This window comes from Orycteropus afer, unplaced genomic scaffold, assembly GCF_000298275.1.
Source record: "Orycteropus afer afer isolate SDZICR_OR568_19922 unplaced genomic scaffold, OryAfe1.0 scaffold00121, whole genome shotgun sequence".
NCBI classification, from domain to species: Eukaryota; Metazoa; Chordata; class Mammalia; order Tubulidentata; family Orycteropodidae; genus Orycteropus; species Orycteropus afer.
In genome coordinates, this window is record NW_006921708.1 from 1,865,337 (window position 1) to 1,879,277 (window position 13,941).

A 13,941-nucleotide genomic window follows, 5' to 3' on the forward strand; every position below is an offset into this window, starting at 1 on the left:
CTGGCCCTGGTTTGGCACTTGACAAACTCCAATGTATGTTCACATCCATAGCACTTTTCATAGGTCAGGGCATCTTGGCATCAATGATGGTGATGGTAGTAGCACTGGCCATGAGCCACACTGTCCCTAGCTACTTGCATGAGCCTCCTCACCATGGTCTGCTGAAGGAGTGCTGCCAACTTCCCAACTATAAAAGAGCACAAGCAAGGTGGGGAGACTGGGTTTGGAGGGAATCAACTTCAACTTCTATCTCCTCTGCCCCTTGCTAGCTCTGGTTCTGAGGAGGGGATCCCGGGTACATACACCCTGGTTCTGAGGAAGGGTTGCCAAGTTGATGTGAGTGGAAGCACTCCAATTCTAAGGAGACAGTGCCAAGTGGTTGTTCCTCAGTCTGAGGAGAGGGAGCCTGGTAGACATACCTCAGTTCTGAGGAGGCAGTGCCAGTTGGCTGAACCCCAGTTCTGAGAATGGGGTGCTGTGTAGAAACATCCTGATTCTGAGGAGGTGGCAGTACTGGTTGGATGTTCCCTGGTTTTGAGGTGGTGGTGCAGGATGTTCTGATGAGAGTGCACTGGGTTGTCACTCCCTGGTTCTCAGGATGGGGTTCTGAGTGGATGTGCCTTGGTTCTGAGGATGGGGTGCCAGGTGTATATGCCCCAGTTTTGAGGAGGGGGAATCAAGTGGCAGGTGGCCTTGCACTGGTTCTGAGGATGGGGAACAGGATGGATGCACTGTAGTTCTGAGGAAGGATGTCAGGTGGAGTATCTTGGTTCTGAGGAGGGTAAGCCGGGTGGATACACCTTTGGGTTCTGTGGAGGAGATGCTGGTTGGTTGGAGGGGAGACTGGAAGGGCAGGAAGTTACCTCTAGGATAAGACAGTTACGCCTATCAGTATCTGTAGGAGGCAGTGGGATGGTGGGGATATAGTGCGTAGGCCAGTGGGGCTGGAAGGTAAGGGCCTTGGAAGGAGGTCCAACTGATGGTGAAGAGCTTGAGCAGAGAAGCTGACCAGGAATGGACTTGGTGGATTGTCGAAAGTTGCTGGAAGGAGGCTCAGCCACAGTGGTGGAGAAGGAACCAGAAATAATTCCTAGATGCTTTGCTCAGAAATGGCTCTGCACCCACTAAGGTGTTTGGGCTCAGTTGTGTAGATGGTGGCACCTCTGAAAGCTTATTTATAGAAAGGAGGTATGGTCAGATATCTGCTTTGTGTCAAAGCAATGAAGAATTGAGCTGAGGGAGAGGCCAATTAGAAGTTTTGCAGATATTTTTCTTTTCTCTTTCCATGAGCACAGCTATCTAGCTCAGAGGTGTCATGGTTGGAGGTTTCTTGAAGCAGATAGAGAATTACCCTTGAGTTTACAAAGAGGTGTTCCACTTGAGAAACCCAGATAATATCTTCCCCAGAGGATATTCCTGGCAAGATAGACCTGTAGGTTTTGTTTGCCAATGACCAGGCAGGGTTGAAAGAGTTAAGAGCAGGAAACCACTCTTCTGAAATGGAAACTTCCACCATGGAAACTCCTCATACTGCCAATGCCAGAGCCAAGCTTGTCTCAGGATAGGGACCGATGGGAAATTATGAACACATACCTGTCATTCCAGATGTTCCTCTCAGTTAGTCCAGGCACTGTGTAAGTGACAGTTTACACAATCTCAGTGCCTGCATTCTCTGGGCCAAAACTTTTCTCCTCCAGGTTGATAGATTACTTAATTTTTTTTCCTCTAAATTTATTTATTTTGCTCTTGTTTTTGAAAATATACACTGCAAAACATACACCAACAGTTCCTACATCTACAATTTAGAAACATTAATTACCTTTTTCAAGTTGTTCAACCATTCTCACCCTTCTTTTCTGAATTATTCCACCCTCATTAACAAACTTGCTGCCCCCTAATATTCTTACCAGGAGCTCTGGTAGTGTAATGCCTAAGGCACTTGACTGCTAACCAGAAGGCTGAGGGTTCAAACCCACCAGCCACTCCTCAGAAGAAAGCTTGGGCAATCTACTTCCATAGTAATACTGCCTCAGAAACCCAAGGAAGGGTCACTATGAGTCAGGTCCAACTTGATGGCAAATAACAACAACAACAATGTTCTTATCTAGATAGATTACTTCTTGACAAAGATGAGATGCAGACTCTCATTTTCATCTGCATCTAGCATCTCAGACTGTCAAGTAAAGATGAAGATGTGAGCATTTACTCCTTTGTAGGCCCCAGTATGCAGGAAGCATTGCCATTATCACTTATTTTTGCTGTAACCTGTGAAATAGGTGAAAATTACTGCACCTATCAGGAACACCCTCCCTTATATTGTTTAGCACTAAACACTGTTTGGTTGCCCCGTGGTGATTTTCAGAGAAAGCAAAAACCCTCCAGCATGCAGAATCTGTAGAGATTTTATTGGTCTCTCCCTCCTCCATAACAACAGAGTCCACCAGGGCATTTTGTTAGACCTTTTGCAAAAAACAAAGCCTTACTAATATATTTATAAGTGGAAATAATAGAATATTTCCCTATCCTTCCCTCTTCTTCCTTGTACATTCTCAAGGTAGCCCAAAGAACAAAGGATGAATAGAAGAGAGGCATTAGTGGTGGTAGGTAGAGTATGCATGGGGAGGAAGGATGTCTATTTCAAGTTGCTACTTAACTATACTTCTAGAAGGAGGTTTTGGGTGGTGCAGATATTTGGCTGCAAACCTAAATGTTAGTGGTTCAAGTTCACCCAGAAGTACCTGGGAAGAAAGACCTTGTCATCTGTTTCTGAAGAATCATCTGTTGAAAACCTTGTAGAGCACAGATCTATTCTTGCACACATGGGTCTCCATGAATTTGAATCGACTCCTTGGCAATTAGTTTTATACTTTTAGAATGTTATCTATTGTTCTTTGAAAAAGTTACCTAAATGTCAGTATCACTAAGGCTGACTGTCTTGAGAGGAATTTGTATGTGCTAAAGTGACCCCTCACCTCAACAAAGCAAACACACACAAAAAACCAGTAATCCTAATCTTGCTCATCCAATGACTTCTGTCTTTATCTAAAAGGTCTCCTACCTAAAATGTAGGAGAGAAGAAAGCACAAGATCCATAAGTATTCCTCTTACCTGAGTTGTTAGATCTGTTTAAAGTTATTAACAGATTTCTACATCAGTATTAAAACTATAAGTCAACTTTAACTTGCTTCTATTTCCTAGAACTGGAACACAGAGAGATTAAATAACTTGGGGAAGATAAAGCTAATTATAAAGTAGAAAATAGCAGAACTGGGATTGAGCTGATGATAGGCCGAGGCCTAGTGCTGTTATGGCCCTCTTTTGCCCTTTAGATCCTAATCCTCTTCAGCGGTATAAAGTTTCTTATGGAGGTTTTAGGTTAATAGATCACTGAGTTAAAATAATTCAAAGGGTTGTAAAGGTTCTTTTAATAGAGTTCTTTCAGTTTCAGAATAAAACTATAAAAAAAAAGTTGGTTTCTTTGAAGTAGAGGTCTTAGATTGATTGGTGAAGAAGAAAGGAACAGACAAAATGAGAAATATTAAGGATGGAAAAAGGCATGAGTACAGATAAAGCAGTGGTAGCACGAAAACACAAAGAATGACTTTATGTCAGTTTATTTGGAAACTCAGACAAAATTATCGAATTCCCAGAAAAATATATTACTAAAGTTGATTCAAAAAGAAAAAGCCCGAAAAATCCTATACCTGTTTCAAGATACTAAGTCAGTAATTTAAAGCCTTGTTGTCTGTGGTGTAGTGTCTAAGGCATTTGACTGCAAGCCAGAAGACTAGTGGTTCAAACCGAGCTGCTCCTTGGAAGGAAGACTGGGCAGTCTACTTTAGAGATACCACCTTGGAAACATAAGAAGGGGTTGCTGTGAGTCGGAATTGACTTGACAGCAGTGAGTTTGGTTTGTTTTTTTGTATTTGTGTTGTTAGCTACTGTCAGGTGGGCCCCACCTTATGGTGACATTATGCACAACAGAATGAAACTCTGTCTGGTCTTGTGCCATGCTCGTGATTGGTTGCAGGTTAGACCATTAGAGTGATTTTCTGAAGTAGATCACCAGGCCTTTCTTAGTCTAGAAGCTCTACTACCAAGTAACATGCAGGCCTCTGCTGATGGATAGGTGGGGACTGTGTGCAAGGTACATTGGCCAGGAATTGAACCCAGGTCTCCCACATGGAAGGTGAGAAAAAGACTCAGATGGTTTTATAAATGAATTGTATAAAGCTTCCAAAGAAAACATTTCAATCTTATTTCCCATAAAATAGAAAACCCATTCTGTGAGATCAGTATAACCTTGCTTTGCTTTTCACATTTAGAGCTAAATCCACCTTGAGTTGATATTTATTGATGGTGTGAGGTCACAGTCAAGACTCACTTCTCCATTGTGACTATACAATTGGCATAGCATAGCAACCGCTATAGCTACTAATGGGAAACCTTCTATCCCCAAAGTCATGTGGGCTGCCCTACCATAAATTGGGGGTTTGTGCATAAGCGGATAGTTTCTGGGCTCTGCTTTATTCCAAGTCTTTTATCTTTGTCCCAATGGCACCCTAGCTCAGTTGCTTCATATTCCATAGAGCAAGCCCTTCCACTCCCCTCGCCCCTGACCCCCAGAAATATTTTGACTGTTTTGGAATGTTTGTGCTTCCAGATAAATTTTGAAAACTGTTTTACAAAGTCCACAGCCACTCTTGCATTTGAAGTTTTAGGTGCGATTACATTGAGTTGATAGATCGTTTTTAGGAATAAAGATGCCTTTATATATACCTAGTTCTCCAAATCATGGACATATACAGTTCTACACTCACTCAGGCCTCTGCCAGTGCATTTCAACAATACTTCATAGTTTTCTGTGTATCTATCTTACTTAATTTTCCTTAAATTCATTCCTAGGTATTTGTTCTTTATGATGCCATCGTAAATGGTATCTTTTTAAAATCAATTTTATAATAGTTTGCTGCTGTTACATAAAAATAAGATTGGATTTTATATATTGAAGGTTGTCTTAGTTTGCTAGTGCTGCTTTAAAACAAATAACATGAGTGGATAGTTTTAAAGAACAGGAATTTATTTTCTCATAGTTTAGAAGACTAGAAGTGTAAATTCAAGTTATTGGCTCTAGGGAGGGCCCTTCTTTGTCTATATCAGCTTCTATAGCTACTGGCAACCCTTAGTGTTCCTGGCCTTGTGGGTGTATCTGTCTGCCATCACATGACATCTCTTTTCCCTGTCTATTAGTATACACTCGTGATACTCTGTGTGACCCATTAACATAACGAAAGAAAATTCTTATTTCCAAACAGGGTCATATTCATACATACTGGGCTTAGAACTTAAGCTTATCTTTTTTAGGACACAATTTAATCTATAATCAAACTCAAAACCAACTGCCATCTAGTCAATTCCATCTCATAGAGACCTCACAGGACAGAGTAGATCTGCCCCATAGCTGAAATTTCCAAGGCTGTAAATCCTTCTGGAAGCAGACTTCCTCATCATTCTTCCACAGGGTGACTGGTGGGTTTGAACCACCCATCTTTTGATTAGCAGCCCAGTGCTTTAACCATAGCACCACTAGAGCTCCTTTTATTTCATAACAGAGGCTGAGAAATATCATCATTTAATGGTTGTCTTGTGCCGAGTTAAAAATCCAGGTTCTGCTACTTTGAGAGAAAGGGTGACAGTGGGTGTTTGACAGTCAGATAGTCACCTCTGCCATACGTAGGTAGTTTCCAATGACTAAACAGGCACAAACAGGTAAGATCCCACTAAGTGCCTCAGGCGTTGGAAGGAAGATGAGACAATCTACTGCCATAAAGATTTACCACCTTGGAAACTCAATGGGGTTTGCTGTGAGTCCTAATCAATTCAATGGCAGTGGATAGGAGTGTTGAAGTGCAGACCAAAGACTCTGCAGGAGGTTAGGAGTTTGGGTATGGTGGCTTTCAAGGAGCCATTTGCTTAGCATTCCTGTGACCCACTACATGGAACCTCCCCTCATCTCTCCTGTAACCCACTATATGGAACCTCCCCTCATCCCAGGCCTGCCTAGCTTTCCTTCTAACTGTCTTTCTTCATTTCTCTAGTCCATAGTGTTCAATATTTTCTAAATCAATTGAGAACTGCAAATAAGTTGCTCTGGAAAGCAGGAACAGCCTTAGTTCACCCAACATATTATTCTTTATTGCCAGTAAAAGTCAAGTACATAATTTCAAACACAGAAATGAAGCTGGCTGAGTATAATGGCTGAGTCACAGTTGAGCCATTGAGGGCACACAGTGATGTTGTGTTGCCTGCACCCGGCTCTGAGTGTGGCTCTAGTTCTGAGAATGGGCTTGTACAGGACAGGTGATACATCCTGGCTCTGAGAAGTTGGTGATGTAGATGCAAGCATGGGCCAGTGGTAGGCATGCCTATCCCTGCTGTTTCTCCCCTTCCCCATGGGCTGCTTGCAGCGGGAAGCAGGCTCCCACTTCACTTTTACTGACACTGAGACTGTGAGCAGGTGACTTGGCATCTCGGGGCCTTGGTTTCACCTGCTTCAAGGGAAGATCTGGTTGCCTATTCCTGAGAGCTGGTGTGGACAAGGGGGCGTGGGGTATAGATATGCTTGTGTTCCAAGTCAGAGGAAAAGCTAATGATGGGTCACATTTAAATACTGATCTAGAAAGAACAATGCCACTGCACATTAGTATTGCTGTTAAATTTATTTCATAAAGCTATTCTTTTCTATTTAAATAGAAACTTCTGGGCCTGACAAGTAATGCCTTTCATTGTCTGACTTCCCTTTCACTTCTAAAACAACTCTTAACATATCAGCTTTGCCCAGAAATCCACCGAAAATGCATGTCTAGAGCCTCTTCCCCATCTCCACTCCAGACAGGGTATGAAATCATTCTTAAGCATTCTTTTCTATTTAAATGGAAATTTAATGACTAGAAAGGTTAAGGTATTCCCACATTACTAGTTGGACTTTCTGGTTTATAAGTAAATTGTAAAATCTTAAGCTGCTATAGAATTCTTGTTGAAAATGTTAATGCATGGATCCAGCAATCCCAATAGCAGGCCCCTGATGTGCTCAGAGAGGTTAGGGTGGACAAAACTTTGGCCTGAGCCTTCAGGCAACAAGTCATCCTCTAAATGGATGAGACATGACAGCAGTCAGTTTAGTCTTCTGGAATGTGCCATGTGGGGGAAGTGGAGAGTGTGTCAGCAAAGGGTGTAAGAGGAAGAAATATCTGGCTGGATCTTTGAAGAATGTGTAGGAGTTTGCCAAGTACAGGCTGGGAGGTGGGTAGCAGTAGGTAGCACTCCAGGCAATAGGTAAGGGGCATAAGTGTTGTTTTCAGGAAAGGCCAGGCAGGTCACCAAGTGAGAGTTCTGCCTGCCTTCTGCTTCCTAAGGGTCTGGGTGGGGGTTGAAAGGGCAGCCCCTCTTGGGTGAATACTCCCTGGTTGCTTTAGGGTGTTCACAGTTCCTCATTGGGCTCTAACCTTGAGGTCTGTACCTGTCATTAGCTGGAGGGCATAGAGAGGGCAATGAGAATATTCTGAAGGTGCCCCCTGTAGCTCATAGGAGCCCCTCCCTGCTACTCTCCAGTTCTGACCAGGAAGCCTGGGCTGGCAAATCCCTTTCCCTAGAGTCCAGCTTTCCCTTCTCTAAATAGAGGCTGAGCCCACCCATGTGCAAGTGCCATGCTTTTTCCCAAATGCTATTATTAAATTGTAATTCTAAAAATAACATACAGCTATTTATAAAGCACATACAAGGTAAATGGAACAATTTTGAGTTCTCATTGTGTGAGGAAATGTGTCAAGAGAAAGAAGCTTCCCTTTAAGTGATACAGGATAGATTTTTTAGAGATCTAGCCCATTCGCAGGACCTTTCCCAAACCATTATAATAGTTCGTCGTTGTTCATTTTTTAAAAACAGCTTTATTCATATATAGTTTACATACTGTAAAGTTAAATGTAAAGTTTGACCCCATGTGTTTTCTACATTTACAGATTTGCACAACCCTAGTAGCCTAATTTTAGAATATGTTTGTCAACCCTGAAAGGAATTTTGTACCCATTAGCAGTCACTCCCGTTCCACTTCCTTTTCTCCTTTTCCCCTCCCCTCATCAGCTCTAGGTAATCACTATTTTCTGTCTCTTTGGATTTCTAGACATTTAATATAAGTGGAATCATGACATGTGGTCTTTTATAACTGACTTCTTTCACTAAGCATGTTTCATCGTTCATCTGTGTTGTATCATTTATCAGTGCTTAATATCTTTTTATGGCTGAATAATATTCCATTGTACTTATGTACCATATTTTGTTTATATGCTGATAAATACCTAGGTTGTTTCCACCCTGTGGCTATTATGAATAATGCTGTTGTTCTTATATGCTGTCAAGTTGTCTCCAAGTCATAGCAACCTTATGTACAACAAAACATTGCCTGGTCCTGTGCCAGCTTCTTGATCCTTATTATACCTGAATCCATCGCTGCAGCCACCTTGTCAATCCATCTTGTTGAGGGCCTTCCCCTCTTTTGTTGACCCTCCACTTTACCAAGCATGACATCTTTCTTCAGAGAATGATCCCTTCTGACAACATGACCAAAGTAGGTGAGACAAAGTCAGGCCATCTTCATTTCCAAGGAGCATTCCGGATGCGCTTCCTCCAGGACAGATTTGTTAATTCCTTTGGTAGTCCATGGTACTTTCAGCATTCTTCGCCAACACCACAACTCAAAAGCATCAACTTTTCTTGAGTCTTCCTTATTTATTGGCCAGCTCTCACATGATAGGAGGTGCATGTTGCTGTGATGCTAGAACTTATGCCATGGATCTTTTGAATACAAGCAAGGCCACCATAGGGACAGGTTTCAGCAAGGCTTCTAGACTAAGACAGAGAGGAAGAAAGGCCAGGGATCTGCCTCTGAAAATTAGCCTGTGAAAACCCTATGGATCACAACAGAATATTGTCTGACTCACTTGCTTTGGACAGACCATCAGGAGGGATCAATTGCTGGAGGAGGATATCATGTTGGGTGATGTAGAGGTCTAGTAAGGACAAGGAGATGCTTGGTGCAATGGATTGGCTTAGTTGCCCAAGTGACAGATGGGCAGTTGTGAGGATGATGCAGGATAAGTGTAACATTTTGTTCTGTTGTATACAGGTCACTCTGAATCAGAGTTGACTCCAAGATGACTGACTGGCTAGCTGTCTATCCATCTATCCATCCATCCATCCATCCATCCACCTGTCTATCATCTATTGTAGCTTTATGTTTAGCATTTTGAGGAACTGCCATATTATACTATTTTCCAAAGTAACTGTCATTTTACATTCTTAGCGTCTAAGTGCTGCTATAACAAATACCACTAGTGAGGGGGTGGCTTTATTAGGAGAAATTTATTTTCTCACTGTTTAGGAGACTGGAAGTCTGAATTCAAGGGACCAGCTCTAGGCGAAAGCTCCCTCTGTTGATTCTGGGTGAAAATTCTTTTTCTTCCAACTTTTGTTCCTTGTCCTTGGTGATCACCAGTCTTTCCCAATTTGTGGTGACTTGTTCTGTGCATAATCTGCTCCTTTTATATATATCTCAAAAGTGATTCATTTAAGACACACCTTACACTGATGGACTCATTAACATAACAGAGAAAACCCCATTCCCAAATAGGATTAAATCCATAGGTATAGGAGTTAGGATTTATGACATATTTTTTTGGGGGACACAGTTCAATCCATAACATTCTACCTTTCCATTCCTGAAAATTTATGTCTTTCCCACGTATAAAACACTTTCATCTTACCACACCCTCCCGAAAGTATTAAGTCAACTTCAATTCCAAAATCTCATCTTTTGAATAATTTTAATTGAGTGTGGGTAAGACTTGGGATATATTCTACCCTGGGATAAAATTCCTCTCCATCAGTGAAACTGTGAAACCTAGAATATAAGTTACTGCTTCGAAAGTACAGTGGTGGAAGAAACACAGGGTAGACTTTTCCTTTGGTGTTAGTTGTTGTTGTTAAGTATTCTGGAGTCAGTTCTGACTCATAGTGACCCTGTGTGCAACGGAATGAAACACTGGCCAGTCCTGTGCCATCCTCACAATCCTTGCTATGTTTGAACCCATCCTTGTAGCTACCCTGTCAATCCATCTTTTTGATGGCCTTCCCCTTTGTCTCTTACTCTCTATTACCAAATGTGATTTCCTTTGTCAGGGTCTGGTCCGTTCTGACAACATGACCAAAGTACATGAGACAAAGTCTCACCATCCTCACTTCTGAGGAGCATTTTGGCTGTACTTGTAAGATAGATTTGTTCATTCTTTTGGCAGTCCATAGTATTTTCAGTATTCTTCACCAAAACCACAATTCCAATATATCAATTCTTCTTTGGTCATCCTTATTCATTGTTCACCTTTCACGTGCATGTGCACGTGAGGCTATTGAAAATACCATGGCTTGGGTCAGGTGCACCTTAGTCTTCAAAGTAGTATCTTTGCTCTTTAACACTTTAAAGAATTGTTTTGCAGCATATTTGCCCAGAAATCATCAGATTTCTTGACTCTTGCTTCCATGGAAATTGATTTGTGTAAAATGAAGTCCTTGACAACTTCAATCTTTTCTCCATTTATTGTGATGTTTTTTATAGTTCTGTTGTGGGGATTTTTTTTTTTTTTTTTTTTATGTTGAAGTGTAATCCATAGTGAAAGCTGTAGTGTTGGATCTTCATCAGTAAGTGCTTCAAGTCATGTTCACTTTTAGCAAGCAAGGTTGTGTGTTCTGCATATCGCAGGTTGTTAATGAGTCTACCTCCAATCTTGACGCTGAGTTCTGCTTCATATAGTCCAGCTTCTCAGATTATTTGCTCAGCATACAGATTGAATAAGTATGGTGAAAAGGTACAACCAAGACACACGCCTTTCCTGATTTTAAAGTATCTGATTGTTCTGTTTAAATGATTGCCTCTTGGTCTATGTGGTAGTTAAGGTTGTATGTCAACTTGAATGGACCATGATTCTAAGTGGTTTAAGCAGTTGTGATGTCATCATTCCCACGATGAGATCTGTTGTAAGGTAATCACCTTACATGATACGATATGCTACAAGCAGCCAATCAGTTGAAATGGAGTTTTCTGAGCAGTGTAGCTTGCTTCCAATATGTATATGGATGTCTTTGGAAAATTCTGGGGCTGTTTGTTGCCTCTGGATCCTACATCTAGCTTGTCTTCATCTGGTTTTTGGAGTTGAACCAGTGGCTGCTGTATTGCCTGCTGATCTGGCATTGTTGTTTTTGCAGCCTGTGGGCCAACAATCCACCATTTTACCTGCTGATTTTGGATTTGTCATTGAATGAAGTCAGCAGCCAGCTATGCTGCCTGCTGATCTTGGGTTTGTCAGCTGTTGCAGTTGGGTGAGTCAAGGAAAGCTTGACCTTTGAACCACGAACTTGGGATTTCCCAGCCTCTACAACAGTGTGAGCTATTTTCCTGACAAATTTTACACTCTCTCTCTGTCTCTTGGGATTTCCCAGCCTCTACAACTGTGTGAGCCATTTCCCTGACATAATTTTTTTTCTCTCTCTCTGTCTCTAAGCTTCACTGGTTTTGCTTCTGTGGAGAACCTAGCTTAAGTACAGAGTCCTCATGAGCACAGTTAAGTGTTCTGTAATTCCCATTCTTTGCAGTCCATAATTTGTGATAATCCACACAGTTGAATACCTTTGCATAGCCAAAAAAACACAAGTAAACATCTTTCTGGTATTCTTTACTTTCAGCCAAGAGCCATCTGACATCAGCAGTGATATCCCTAACTCCATGTCCTTTTCAGAATCTAGCTCAAATTTCTGGACATTCCCTGTCAATATACTGCTACAATCATTTTTGAATTTTCTTCAGCAAAATGTTACTTGCATGTGTTATTAGTGGTATTGTTTGATAACGTCTGCATTCTGTTACATCATCTTTCTTTTATTTATTTATCTTAAAATTTTTGTTGTGATTTGGGTAAAAGTTAATAGAGCAAATTCATTTGCCATATAGCAGTTCACACACATTTTGTCTCATGGCATTAACTGCAATCCCCCTCAATGTAACATCTTTCTTCCCACTTCCACCCCGTAGTTATTTCTTCCTTGTGTCCTTCCCTCCCATGCACTCCTGCCCTCTGAGCGGTCTTCCTGTGCAAACACAGCCCTTCTGTTTTCCCATGATTGATTGCTCCAAGGAGTGTACCTACCTGATGTGATTGTTCACCTCATATGCCTGTGTTTTGTTTGGCTGGAAGCCACACTGGAGTGAGTTCAATTCCAGACCTGAAGGGTGGCTAGGGGCCATAGTCCCAGGGGTCTCACCAGGCTCTCTATAAGACCAGTAAACCTGGCCTTTTTTTTTCTTTTTTTTTTATGATTTTGGGTTTTGTTCCACATTGTTGTCCCACTCTGTCCAGGAACTCCTGCACTGATGCCCCTCTGAGTGGTTGACAGTGGTAGCTGGGCACATGGTCTACCAATCCCTTGTTAATTGTTTCCATGTGTCTTTGGTTTTCTTCATTCTTCATTGCCCTAGACAAGGAGAGATCCCATCATTGCATCTAGATGTCCACTTGCAAGCTTTTAAGATCCCTGTCTTGCTACTCACCACAATAGAATTTAGAACAATTTTCTGTAGTATGGTATGCCAGTTGAGCTTGATGTTCCCTGTGACCATGGTCTTGAGTCCAGAGGTCCAACTACTGGCTCCCTCCTGGTAACTGGCTGTGGCCAAGAAGCCACCACAAACTTGCCCCTTGTCAGTTCTACTGTACACCTGGACATTCTTACACCGCATACAAATATACATGTAGAAAAATTGTCTGCTAACCCTACGTGGTCGTGGACACCCTACCTCCTGCCTAGACAGACCTCATCATTCAGCCTGTCCACCCATCTATCCACCTGTAGCTTAATGCGTGCCATCACTGACAGTGCAGTATTGTACATGTAAAAGGGTTCATATTTGTAGTCTATACCTACCATGTACCTCTTCATGTCTTCCTCAGTGCCACTGTGTCCATCACTCACTTTTGGTACATTGTTCTTCTGTTCACCCAAATCAACACTTGTCTCTATCTGTGTAAGAGTGTTCCTCCCATCCCCTCCTGCCCCCAGTAGCCAACATAGAAAATTTCCTTCCATATATAAACCTTTCTTTGACGTTTTACAATCATGAACTTATACAATATTTGTCCTTCTGTGACTGACTTATTTCACTCAGCATAATATCCTCCAAGTTCATCCATGTTATGTGGTGTTTTGTAGATTTGTTCTTGTCCTGGATCTCACTTCTTTAGGATACTTGCCTAGTAATGGAATTGCTGGATCAAATGGTATTTCTAATTCCAACTTTTTAAGGAATTGTCATATTGCTTTCCATGGTGGTTGTATAATTTGATAGTCCCACTAGCAGTGTATGAGAGTCCCAATCTCTCCACATCCTTGCCAGCATTTGTAAATTTCTGTCTTGCTGAACTTTGCTACTAGTGCTGGAGCAAGATGGTATCTCATTTTTGTTTTGATTTGCATCTCTCTAATGGCTACAAACCATGAATATTTCTTCATGTATTTGTCAGCCTCCTGAATATCCTCTTTGGTGAACTGTCTATTCATGTCTTCTGCCCATTTTTTAAATTGGATTGTTTGTCTTTTTGATATTGAGGTGTTGGTGTATTCTATAAATTTTAGAGATAAGTCCCTTGTCAGATATCTTGTTGCTGAATATTTATCCCAGTCTGTAATATTTTACTCTTTTGGAGAAGTCTATCTATCTGTCTGTCTATCTATCTATCTATCTATCTGTTTATATGCTCCGGGAGCAAGGTAAGCATGGGTGGGCTTGTGCTTACTCACTGATCTGCACTGAACACTTTCCCTTGTTACCCTCCCGAGAGG

General features: G+C 41.6%; 1 protein-coding gene across 1 annotated transcript in view; it reads left to right on the forward strand.

The window, feature by feature from the left end:
* Nucleotides 1–13,941, forward strand: part of ADCY1 (adenylate cyclase 1) — a 452,328-nt gene that overhangs the window by 73,753 nt on the left and 364,634 nt on the right.